At 45.3% G+C, this 13138-nt stretch overlaps 2 pseudogenes; both read left to right on the plus strand.

Moving 5' to 3' along the window:
* The first annotated feature begins 1830 nt into the window (after positions 1–1830).
* On the plus strand, positions 1831–2358 carry LOC137603973 (small nuclear ribonucleoprotein E pseudogene; annotated as a pseudogene).
* Positions 2359–2379: 21 nt separating this feature from the next.
* Positions 2380–13138, plus strand: part of LOC137604070 (multiple inositol polyphosphate phosphatase 1-like) — a 67513-nt pseudogene continuing 56754 nt past the window's right edge.

Below are 13138 nucleotides of genomic sequence, written 5' to 3' on the forward strand. Positions count from 1 at the left end.
GAAACTGAAGTTCATGGAGGATCAAATGGAAACAGTGGAGGACGAGTCTGGAACATGCCGGCGTTTTGTTTTCGAAAAAATAATTACAAAAAAGTCAAGTCAGGTAGAAAAAAAAAAAAAAAGAAGAAGAAGAAGAAGCACTGTCTCGTTTTTGGCGGATGGTACTTTGATCCAAATATTTTGCATCTTTTGCTGCTGGAAATATCATCCGGTCAACGAGTCCTCCACTTTCATCCAGACAGAACTATTTCGAAGTGCATTGCCGTGAAACTTCCACGGTTGCCAGAGGATGCATTCTACACACTGGGGGTCCTTCGTTTCATCCGGAGTCACCAGCTCGTTGATATATGGCTTATGGTATAAAAGGTTTCAACAGCTTTTGGACAGATTGTCATAAAATTCGGTGCAGATGTTCAAACTGAGCCAAAACGCATTCCGCAGTTCAAGGATTGGATCGCAAAAGGGATACGACTGATCCGCAGCCCTTGTTGGAAGCGTGATTAGCTTTTGGGCATGATTAGCATCACGCCGTTTCCATCGTTTCGCGAGGTTTTCCCAGAGACCTGAATCATCGGCGGAGGTCCTCTCCTCTCCGAAACAAATGGACCTTGTAATTAAAATCAGTAAAAACACTGAATAAAGTTGTTTCATGTCAAGAATCTCAGTCTCGCCAACGCTTCTTGGCATCCACAGGACGTCTGAGGGGGCTCTGGGCAGGGTTGCTGCTAACATTAGCTCAGCTTGTTTCTCTGATAACGTACGATCCAGATGTCTGACTGCTAAAGTCTTTATGCGATGGAAAGATATCGCTTTAGTTATCCGAAATGTAAGAAGTGAGTTTGACGTGACTTCATTCAAAGAGTCGTCCAGGTTTGTGGCGAGAGCTAGCTGGCTAGCCTTGTGCGAATCCTGTTTTTTAACCACATGGACGTACATTTCATATCCCACATCAAGCTGGGAAACACTTTTACCAATCATCACCAGTTGAGCTTGACGTGTCCGGTTACATGACGGGGAAATTAAGAACTTTAAATACTTGTAGGTCGCAGGAACAAAATCCCTTTCACACGCGACCCGGAGGTCGACCGCTTTCCTTCACGTCCTCATTCGCCGGTCGCCGTTCGCTTGAGTGCGTCAGCTAAATGTAGAAAGTGAAATGTAAATGTAGAAAACAGAGCGTTGTTGTGTGAAGGCGAGCGGCGGCGGCAGCGACACGAGGTGCGGCGTGATAAATCCCAGCAGAGCCGCATGCTAAACAGCCTGAACCAGCCGGCTCCCTGTAAACAAGCTTTGTGTCACCATTGTCATATCGCAGCACCATTAATATACATGAGTGTGAGGCCTTTAAGACGGGGGGGGGGGGAACTAGCAGTCTCTCCCCTCTTTGTTGCTATCCCTCCTTTTTTATCCCTCCTTTCCTCTTATCTCCCCATTCCTCTCATTCACTACCCCCAATGTTCTTTGCTCTTGCAATCTTCCTCTGTCTTTCTTATATTGTATTTCCCTTTGTTTCTTGGTGTTTAATGTTTTTGAGTGTTTAGTGTTTTTGGAATTTCATCTAATGAAAAATTGTAAAATGTTCTAAATGTTCTAAATGTTCTAAATGTTCTAAATGTTAAATGTGATTGAAGTTTGTTTGGAAAAGATGTTCTGAGGCACTTAAATACTTTCATCTAATGTAAAACTGCAAAATGTTTGAGTGAGATTAAAGTGTTTTTGCAAAAATCAAAAATCCTCTGTCTTTGTACTTTATCGCTATTCTTCTTCTTCTTCTTCTTCTTCTTCTTCTTCTTCTTCTTCTTCTTCTTCTTCTTCTTCTTCTTGAAGCAAACTCACAACGTGAACCCTTCGTTAAACTGCACTCTGAAAAAAGGTGCTAATTTGTTTCTTCTTATACCTCCCGTTGGTATTTTTTTTTGGAGTATGGCGTACAGAGGACAAGGACAGAAGGTCCAGAAGGTTATGGTGCAGCCCATTAACCTTATCTTCAGGTATCTACAAAATCGCTCCCGGATCCAAGTCTGGTTGTATGAGCAGGTGAACATGCGGATAGAGGGCTGCATCATTGGTTTTGATGAGTACATGAACCTGGTTCTAGATGACGCTGAGGAAGTCCACATGAAGACTAAGGACAGAAAGCCTCTGGGGAGGATCATGTTGAAAGGGGACAACATTACTTTGCTGCAGCGCGTGTCCAACTAGGAAAATGGAGATATTTCAAAAGAAAATTTTCGTTCTTGTTTTGTTTTTTTGTTGTTTTTTTTAATGTGTTGAGTATGTTTGTGTTAATATAACATGAATATTGTAACTCTTTTTTTCTGCAACTTATTTCCAGTCTCAGAATAAACATCTTTTCTTCTTCTTCTTCTTCTTCTTGACATGTTTCACGCCCCGCCGCGCGGCCCCCGGCTCGTGCTGGCGGCCCTCGGGCTGCTGCTGGCCCGCCTGTCCGGCTCCTCCCTGCCGGTACCGGACGTCCCGCACATCGCCGCCTACTTCGGCACAAAGACCCGCTATGAGGAGGTGAACCCGCACCTCCGGCGGGACCCGGCGTTCGTCAACACGTCGGTGCTGAAGCCCCCGGCCGGCGAGCGGTGCTCCCCGGTGCACCTGACCGCCGTCATCCGGCACAGCAGTCGGTACCCAACCGCCAGGAACATCCGCCGGATCCAGAGGCTGAGCGAGCTGGTCCGGGACTCGGCGGGGGGGGGGGCTCCGGAGCCGCTGGGAGAACTGGTTCACCGAGGACATGGACGGTCAGCTGGTGATGAAGGGGAGGGCGGAGCTCCGTCAGCTGGCCCGCCGTCTGGCGGTGTTGTTCCCGTCGCTCCTGTCGGAGGAGAACCGTCTGAGGATCTCCTTGAGGAGCAGCTCCAAGCACCGCTGTGTGAGCAGCGTGGAGGCCTTCCAGGAGGGCCTGTGGGGGCGCCCAGAGTACCGGCACGAGGTGGACGACCGGCTGCTGCGGTTCTTCGACTTCTGCCCGGGGTTCTTGGAGGGCGTGGAGCAGAACCGCAGTGCCCTGCAGGAGGTGGAGCGCTTCAGACACTCGCCGTGGTGCTTCCTGTTCGACGAGGACGCCGCCCAGGTGCTGGAGTACCAGGGCGACCTGAAGCAGTACTGGAAGCGTTCCCACGGTCACGTGATCTTCTTCTTCTTCTTCTTCTTCTTCTTCTTCCTTGACTTCAAGTCTTCCATTGTTTCCAATCAACGGTTGAGTCTGTCTTGCGGAGGACGGTTATAAAACCTCGGAGTGACCTTTGATCCTTCTTACCCAAACTGAACGTACTACAGGCTCGGGGTTCATAATCGCCCCACCTCCCATCCGGGAGAGTTCTTGTCATCAAACTCAGTCCGGTCCTCCTGGACGAGTCAACACCTCCTCTCTTCAAACCTCTACATCTTCCTCTTTTTAGACCCCCCCCCCCCACACTTTTCTTCCTCTCCTTACTCCCTTTCTGGCGTCGTCTTCTTCCCACTCCTCTTCCTCACGCCGACTCTGATCCGCCGTGTACAGTCTCCCTTTCCTCTCTCTCTCTCTCTCTCTCTCCTCTGTTTCTTCTTAATACTCTTTCAGATTGTTGTTCTTGCAACTCTTCACCCTGAAACGTCTCAAAGCCTGGAAACCGTGCGTTCCTTGTGCATATTTATGCGTGCATCCTCTGTATATTTGTGGATTTGTGCGTGTGCAGCAGACTCAGACGTGAACACACGCTCGCCGCGGACATCCCCTGTGGCCTGTCAGTGTTGTGGATGCATAAATGCATAAATCTGTGTGTGGCTGTATTTGTTACCATGATTCCTACCAGCACCCAACAGTGTGTTACATAACTGTGAATAATGTCAGGAGGAGACGCTCCCTATCACTTCATCTCCTGCTCCCTATCTGCTCCTCACCACCCCCCCCCACCCCGTCAGAGGGAGTGATTTATACCGGGTGTGTTTCCCTCTCCTCCCTCGTTCTCTGGTTCCTTCTTTCTGTCACTCGCATCTTGTTCAGTGTGTGTGTGTGTGTGTGTGTGTGTGTGCGCGTGTGTGTGTGTGTGTGTGTGTGTGTGTGTGTGTGTGTGTGTGTGTGTGTGTGTGTGTGTGTGTGTGTGAGAGAGAGAGAGAGATAGACCCTGCCTGTCACTATTTATAATTCTCTGATTGAAATGGTAGCATTCAGACGTGTATGATCATCATCATCGTCATCATCATCATCATCATCATCATCATCATCATCATCATCATCATCATCATCATCATCATCATCATCATCATCATCATTTCAGTAACTTTTTCTCATACTACTAACTTGTTGATATATTGATTGGATCAATTAATTGTTAATATTGTAACTTTAATGAAATCTCATTTAATTGTGATTTAATCTAATTTAATGAAAATAGATTTATAGTCATCATGATGCATAAACCCAACTGTCATGTGACACGTGTGACCCCGCCCCCGCACGTGTGACCCCGCCCCCGCACGTGTGACCCCGTGTGTGTGTGTGTGTGTGTGTGTGTGTGTGTGTGTGTGTGTGTGTGTGTGTGTGTGTGTGTGTGTGTGTGCTGGCTGTTAATGACAGATAAAGCAACAGAGATCAATATGCATTTTCTAGTTGGCCTGTGGGCATGTCCAATGTGAAGATGTTATTGATCAGTATTGGTATCCGTATCAGTGTTGTTAATGATCAATATCATTATTAAATTGATACTGACACCAATCAGTATATTTCTGATCAGTATCAGTATTAGTATTGTGATTGATCAGTATCATTATCAGTACCAGTATTGTAATTTGTCAGTATCAGTTTTAGTATTGTTATTGATCGGTATCAGTAGTACTATTGTTATTGATCAATATCATTATTAGTATTGTTATAGATCAGTAATAGTAGTAGTATTGTTATTGATCAGTATCAGTAGTACTACTGTTATTGATCAGTATCTTTATTAGTATTGTTATTGATCAGTATCATTAGTATTGTTATTGATCAGTATCAGTATTATTATTGTTATTGATCAGTATCAGTATCAGTAGTAATACTGTTACTTATCAGTATCAGTATTAGTATTGTTATTGAACAGTATCAGTATTAGTATTCTTATTGATCAGTATCAGTATTAGTATTGTTATTGATCAATGTCAGTATTAGTATTGTTTTTGATCAGTATCAGTATCAGTATTGTTATTGATCAGTATCAGTATCTGTAGTAACACTTTCACTTGTCAGTATCAGTATTAGTATTGTTATTGAACAGTATCAGTATTAGTATTGTTATTGATCAGTATCATTATTAGAATTTTTATTGATCACTATCAGTATAAGCATTGTTATTGATCAGTATCAGTATTAGTCTTGTTATTGATCGGTATCAGTATTAGTATTGTTATTGATCAGTATCAATGTACTGAAGACACCAGGATTCCTGTTTTTCAAATCTTTTTCATCATTTGGCTTCTGTAAAGGGGCGGTCAGCGTCTAAAAACACCCTGAACAGAATCCACAGGCGGCGCTGATCCAACATAGATCCACATCCGGTTCCTGCTCAGCTGACTGCTCACCTGGAACCTCCTCAGGTGTTCCAGCGATCTGCAGCAGTGGAGGAGAGACGGATCCTTACGTCTCAAACTCCTCGTCGTGTGACGACCTGGATGTTGGCGTGTCACACCGACTTCTAGCGTCAGGCTGTTCTTGTTTTACATCCCGTCCTCGTGTTTGTCTGGATGCATCTTCCTGTCAAGCCTTCACTGTTGTGACAGACTGTTGGTAATACAGTCCAGTAATTGTACCAGTGGTTATATATAATTTGCAGAGCCACTTGATCAGCGTCTTCCCCTCCGCCTCCATCCCTCCATCCTGACTGGTGTCTCACGCAGCCTTAAAGACATATGCTGAGGTTACAGAGCGACGAGCTCCATTCATGTTCCAGGATGCATGATTGATGTATGTGGAAGTGTTTGCACGCGTGTACAACGTTGACACGCCGGCATGCTTTGACAGCTGTCTTTACATTTGACGATCACGTCTTATATTTGTGGGGGAATAAATCAGTCATGTTTAGTCGAACGTCCCCAGATTCAGATAAAGAGACGACATCCTGAAGAGCAGGGATAAAACACAAGTAGGAATAAAGACGTGCAATTTAATGAAAAGAAAGAGTTATGAGATGAAACACAGTGAAAACATGAAATTCAAGTTATATTGATCTAATCTCTTTTATTCTAATTTAATCTATTAATATAATATAATATAATATAATATAATATAATATAATATAATATAATATAATATAATATAATATAATATAATATAATATAAAATAATTTAATTTAATATTATAAAATATAAAAGAAATGCATAAATAATTATATCACATAGTAATGTATTATATATACATATAAGTAAAATAAAACAATTTAAACTAATAAAATAATTTAATTTATTGTATTTGTAATGTGTTTTAAATTATTTCAATTTATTTTAATTTCTTTTATTGTAATTTTGTAACTTTATTATTTTTTGAATTTCATTGAATTTAATTTATGCAACTTAACAGTCAATCGTGTGTAAATCAGAGGAAAAAGTCTTAACGTCTTAATTACTTAAAAAATCTATGTTTTAACATGTAAACATGAACAAGTCTGTCAACACCGTATGCTAATGATCGCAGCATCTGCCCCATTCATGACGCATTTTCTTTTGGAAGATGATTTCTAACAGAGTGTGTCATTAGTTTGCTTCCTGTTTTATTTTGAAAATCCTCTCATGTGAGATAATTAGTTTCACCTGTGCCCAGGAAGTGTTTGTGCTGAAGCGTCTGTCTCCACGCCTCCGGTAAGTTTCAATTCAATTCAATTAAAAAAAAAACTTTGTTTGTGCCCCGAGGGGCAATCGGGGGCACATAAAGCAGCATTGTTGGCGTGAAAGAAACACAGAGTTCAAATTTAAGTTTGTCAAACTTATCTAACGTCTGCGTTTCTGTGGAGCTCTTACTTTGAAGGAGTTTTTGTGTTTATTGAATTAGACTCTGATTCATCGTTTGGTGACCTTAGAACTCTCCAGAGTCTCTCCAGACACTTATGACATCATCAGTTATTTATAGAGGCTGCTCTTATTTTATTTTATTATTTACTTTATTTTATTTTTCCTGTAGATAATGAAGCAGAATCATAAATCTGTGAAAAAATAATAATCTAAAAAACCTAAAAAATCTTTTGTGTGACACCTGACTCTGCGACGGGGCCACTGCTCTGAGGTCAAAGGTCACATCCTTATTATTATAATAATAATAATAAAATCACCTCCATCGGGTTCTAGGCCCATCTGCGACCTACGGATGAAGAAGAAGAAGAAATCCACGCGGTTCGTGTCTTCGCTGGCGTCAATCCAGAGTGTTTCCCTCAAGGTAAGCGGACAAAAAGAGAGATTTTAAAAAAACTTTGAGACAAACAGACTCGTCCTCGCGGGTTCGCGACCCCATCGCACGTTCACGTCGAACACCAGCCAAAGTGTGTGTGTGTGTGTGTATGTATGTGTGTGTTTGTGTGTGTGTGTAGATGAACAGCAGCACGCACAACTTTGCACACTTGTGTTTACATGGCATGCAGTGTGTGTGTGTGTGTGTGTGTGTGTGTGTGTGTGTGTGTGTGTGTGTGTCTGTGTGTGTGTGTGTGTGTATTCTGGCTTAAAAGGGCCCTGGCGTACTTAAAGGTTCATTACAGGTCTCAGGCTAATCCACGGTGATAGCTAGAGTGCTCTGTGTGGACCACAGGAGACTGTGTGTGTGTGTGAGTGTGTGTGTGTGTGTGTGTGTGACATTTTGTTTTGTGGGGGGGGACGTGACCATTGCACACATTACTCTGCATAAATGTTGTATTGGACCACAAGTCGTCACGAGCGACGGGAGGAGAGGGGTTCACCAGAGAGGAGGATGGACGGAGGACGGAGGAGTGGATGCTAATGCAACAGGAAGGGGAAGGAAGGGAGGATTGTGTAGCTGAGGGGGGGGTTCGTTGGGGGGGGCGGAGGGGCGGGGCCAGAGATTCGGGGTCAGAGCGTGCGGAGAGGAGCATCTCCTGCATTTATTATGCAGATTCTCCTGCTGGTTTCTCCCCTTTCAGGTCTTATTTATTTTGATGTGTGTGTTGTGTGTGTGTGTTGTGTGTGTGTTGTGTGTGTGTGTGTGTTGTGTGTGTGTGTGTGTGTGCGTACAAGCTCCAGCACACACATGACCCTTGCATGTGTTCATTTAAAAGAGCGACACAGGATATCCACGCACATCTATAGAGCGTCATGTAAAAAGATCTGAATCCAGATCCAGGATCCAGATCCGGTTTAAAAGTCCCAACCGGTTTAAAGACCCGAACCCGGAATGGGACGGCCCACCTGACGATGGCCCCGCCCCCGACAGGACGGCGTCCAGCCTGAGGAGTTTAAATCAGTCCTCGACTCTCGCAAATCCCTTTGAACATCGTGTGCGTGTGTGTGTGTGTGTGTGTGTGTGTGTGTGTGTGTGTGTGTGTGTGTGTGTGTGTGTGTGTGTGCGTGTCTGTGGAGGTTAGCCTGGGCTGCTGCAGACCTATTTTAATGCTTAACTAGATGTCCATGATTTATTAATCTGTGTTTGAAATAACAATTACCGTGTCAGAAGGGATCAGGCCCGAGCCTTAATTGCGATGGAAAATACTCTTACTGTGGAACAGGCCCCGCCCCCTGGCGACACAGGAAGTGGAAAACCCATGTGATGCTACACAGGAAGTTGGAGGAATATCTTTTTTCCTGACGGACATTTTCCATCCCAACATCGCCAACCAGCTTCAACAGGCTCCGCCTCCCCGTGTCGAATCCACAAAACTTTATGACATCACTACCTTGTCCCTGATGACATCACTTCCTGCCATTTGTCTTTCATGCTGAATCGGCTTACCGAGGAAAAATCTTCTGCTGCCGCTTATCGGCCCCCTTTTTTTTTTTTTTTTCAAAAACGTTTCCTTTTATGGCGTTAGCACGCGGATGCTAACGGCATTTAAAGAGCCCGTCAGGTGAGTCGCTGATTTTTAAAGGTAATCTGTAAAAAAAAACAAAAAAACCTCGAAGACAAAGACGTTACGACGACTAAATGACGTTTCGACAAATTCGGCGATATATACGTATAAATACGTACCGTAACGGTACATACGTACCGTTATCCGTATTATCCCTGTAGTGAAGAGGGGGCAGACGAATGTTTCCACGTGGAATTAGTGTGTGTGTGTGTGTGTGTGTCTTTGCTGTCACTCGTCACACACACACACACACACACACCCAAATATCCCCTGTTCCTTTTCCTCGCGACTCTCTTTTCCGTCTGTATTTCTGAAGGAATTCTCCATCCATCTAATTCCCCTCCTGGTTCTTTTATATTGAGGCTGGGCCCCACTCATATTCCATGTCAAAGGCTTTCTCTTTTATTGAACATCAAATCCTCTGTGTCTCGCCTGGCGCTCTCTTCTCCCCGCCGCTCGGCACCATGCATATTCAGGAGCCGGCGGCCGCGCCATGAGGCAGGCTAGCCCTCCAAAAAATCCGCGATTGCAGGCATTAGCGTCGCAATAACACTACATGAATAGCCGGCATGCTCTATATTTAGGTGTTAAGTCGAACGTGCCGTAGCCAAGATTGCGGCTGCTGGATGGAAGTGCGTGGGGAGAAGCAGACTTTCTACTTTCTGATAAGATTCTGTTTCAGAGGCCTTTCCTTCCCTCTGGAGGCGACGCTCGGTGTCCAAAAGTTACAGCAAAGCTCAGGATTTCTTCTTTTTTTTTTGCGAGGAGACGCCCCATGCCGACTCTTTGCATACTGATTTGAGCTTTTCTTCTTCCTTCAAGCTTTAACTTGAAGGTTGAATAAAGAAGAAGGACCGGACTGCAACGGTTTGGGCCTCGGAAAGCAGCGGCCGCCAACACGGACCGGTTTAGCGTCGGGCGATGTTTTCACGGACCGGACCAGTGTGGTGGATAAAAACGCTGGTATTTTTCAGTTTTCTTTTTCTTCAAAGTTGCAGGTTCTCCTTCTGTCTCCTCCTCTTTTAACCTGCGCAAAGAAACTTTCCAAAGACTTTCCCAAAGGGGGTTGGGGACCACTGTTGGGAATAGCTGTACCCACGCCTTCCCATTGGTCTGTAACCTTAGGACACATCTCCAGTTCTGGCGTCATCTGTGTCCTCAGCCTCAAATGTTCTGGTTCTAAAGTTTCTAAAGAAATAAACCGGCAGATCCCATCGCATTTTCAAACATCTCCTCCCACCAAAAGTGGCCCTCGCCGAGTCCTAGCTCAAGGTTCATGATGAAGGATGACGTGAAAAAACAAAGCGGACGTCCAAAAATAAAAAATAACTGAATGCAAAAGATGTTTATCAGTCGAGGAATTTGTTTGGCGTTACACAACATCCCAATTCAATTTGTTCGAGTTTTCAAGTATCGGGCTCTTTGTGGACGGGAGATGTACAGAGGATGGATGGATGAAGATGAAGGGCCCAGGTTATAAACCTGCACAGAAGTAAAAACGAGATTCAAAGATGGCAGGACGGGATGAAAAGAGGAATACATTATAAAAAACAAAATAGAGAGAGCTGAGAAGGAAGATGATGAGGATGAGAAGAGGAACCTGATATAAACGAAAGAGTGTGTGTCCATGTTCAGAGCATCTCCCTGTGGTCGGTGTGTGTGTGTGTCGTGATGTTGTTAGGCCGTCCACCAACCTGGCATGCCTTTTTAATTTTCCTGAGTAAATAATGCATCCAGCGCAGTCCATAATTTATGTAAGTGGACATGCAATCACTTCAGATTAGCGTGCACGATGCCCCCGTGAGTGGGCGTGCACGGCGGAGGGATCGCGGAAACATGACAGGTCACTGACTTTCTCCTCATGCGGAATGTTTCTGCCTTTGTCTCCCTCTTGGCCTCCCTCCGCTCTACTCCTCCTCCTCCTCTTCCTCCTCTTTCCTCCCAAACTAGAGGAGCACAAAAGACATTCAGTCCCGGTGGAGGAGGAGAAACCAGAATCTTGTGAATTTGGGTTGAAGATATTTTCTGAATCACTACAAACATGGTTGGAAAATCTCCTGGCGTGCTACTCTGGTGCAAAGAGGGGTGCTAAATGCCCCAGCTGTCCCTGATAGGAGCTGGTTTCTGGTTAAACTGGTCTTGAACAGGAATGACACCACACCAGAACCGTTCAACTTACTCACGGTTGTGTCATCAAGATACGGTCATTATTGTGAGGTAGCATACAAAAGACATCCTGGAGTTGTGGAGGAGCTCCTGGAGGATTGATTTAAGGTGGTTCAAGCACTGGTTGCAGACCCAGGGAAGGATGAGGGACTGGTTCTACTGGTTCCTGTCGAAGGTGTTTTCTTGTTTTCCGTCTCTGGACAAGTCCTGCATCTAAAAGTTGGGTCTTGGCTGGTTGAGATAACCATAAACCCCCCCGGGGGGTTTTCCCAGAGAGGAAAGGTCTCATCAGCAAAGAAGGGGAGTAACTAGAGTACCTCAAGGTGTGACTGCTGGTAATTGAGGCTCAGCAGGAAGTTGGAGGTTTCCAAAGTTCCATCGCCAGTTCTTACCTCAACATCCATCACCCATGAACAGTGCTGGTTTATGGAAGTCAAATCTATTTTTAGTGTCAACATCCCATAATACATTTATGGGTCTAGAGTGGAATCTTCCTGATTCATCAACCTCAACGACGTCAGAGAACCGAAACCCCTTCCAGATGACGACATGCACTACATGTCCAGTCTTTTTCCCGTACCCCCATTCCAACCACTCCGCCTCTTCCAGGACCGTTCCAGGACCATTCCAGGACCGTTCCAGGACCGTTCCAGAGATGGCTCTCCGCTGGGCGTTTGATTTAATCCAGACCAAATGCTAATAGGGCTGTTTGGTCGCTGGCCATCTGCCTGGGCTGCTGGTCAACTATGGCAATCTGTGCCGACGAGTGTTGCTGCCGGGCCTTCCTGCCAAAGCCTCAGCTGCCCGGAGACCACTTCAGAACCAGAGGACACTTCACCGCCAATCATCCACGCTTCCACCTCAGCGGGTGCAATGATCAAATTGATCTTTTAATGAATTCCGGGGCAACTGGTCCAGCGCTCACTCCCACATCATGAAAATCCATATCAGAGGATGTCTTGTAGAAAAATGAGCAGTCGGCTGTCGCTAATGCATTTAGCCGCGGACGCCACGGAAAGGGGTCGGCCCACTACTGTACGCCCTGCCGCCGATGGATCCATTGGGTCCACCTTAAGGGACCAACATGTTCTCCCTAGCAGAACTTTTACCAGTATTAGCTGCCAGTGCTTTCTGTTCTTGACCAATCCCAAGATGCTTTGCTCAGAGCAACACTGTGTTTGCTCACAAGTGAGTACAAAAGTTCACCGTCCTCTTTTCTGTAACTGGATCAGTCTTCGCGACGCTCAATTCCATGATATTCACTGACAAGCTCCGTCCACACTGACAGGTAAAGGTGAGCGCTTTCTTTAATCACCTTGACCTCCGAGTAAAAAGGCTGCGGCGTTCCTGCCCGACCGGCGGCGTTGCGCTCGGGAGGAGCTAACCGCGTGTTTGGCTCTGAAAATAGATTTCCAACTCGTCTTGTTTCATTCAATATGCAGAACGCCGAGTCCGTCCTCAGAGAGATGGAGAACTGTGCATCTTTTGTGTTTGTTGTGTTGTGTTGGTGGTGGTGGTGGGGGTTAAATGCAATTCGCTAGATTTACGTTCTCACACAGGCCCATCTTTGGTGGGTTTTTTTTTTTCCTCTCTCTCTGCGCTCTGTCTCTCAACCTTGTCCTCATTATCCATCCTCCTCCAGGAAAACGGTGCAGGGGTTGTTAAACTTCTCCAGCCCGCGAACCAAATTTAGAAAATCGAGTCTTTACTCCAGGACCTGGTCTAATGACTGGTAGTACTTTTTTTGCAGAAACTGGAGTATTCCTGGCACGCTGGGACTCCGAAACGCCCCTCCTTCGCCGTGTCAGGTCGAGACCCCGCGTTCCGTTTGAACAACAACTTGTTTAAAGACTCGAAACCCTGATAAAAATGTGGGCATGCAGCTGCGCCTTAACGCGCCGCCTTTACATGTGTTCCTACGTAGCACCCCCCCCTT

Source organism: Antennarius striatus, chromosome 11, assembly GCF_040054535.1.
Source record: "Antennarius striatus isolate MH-2024 chromosome 11, ASM4005453v1, whole genome shotgun sequence".
Taxonomy (NCBI): domain Eukaryota; kingdom Metazoa; phylum Chordata; class Actinopteri; order Lophiiformes; family Antennariidae; genus Antennarius; species Antennarius striatus.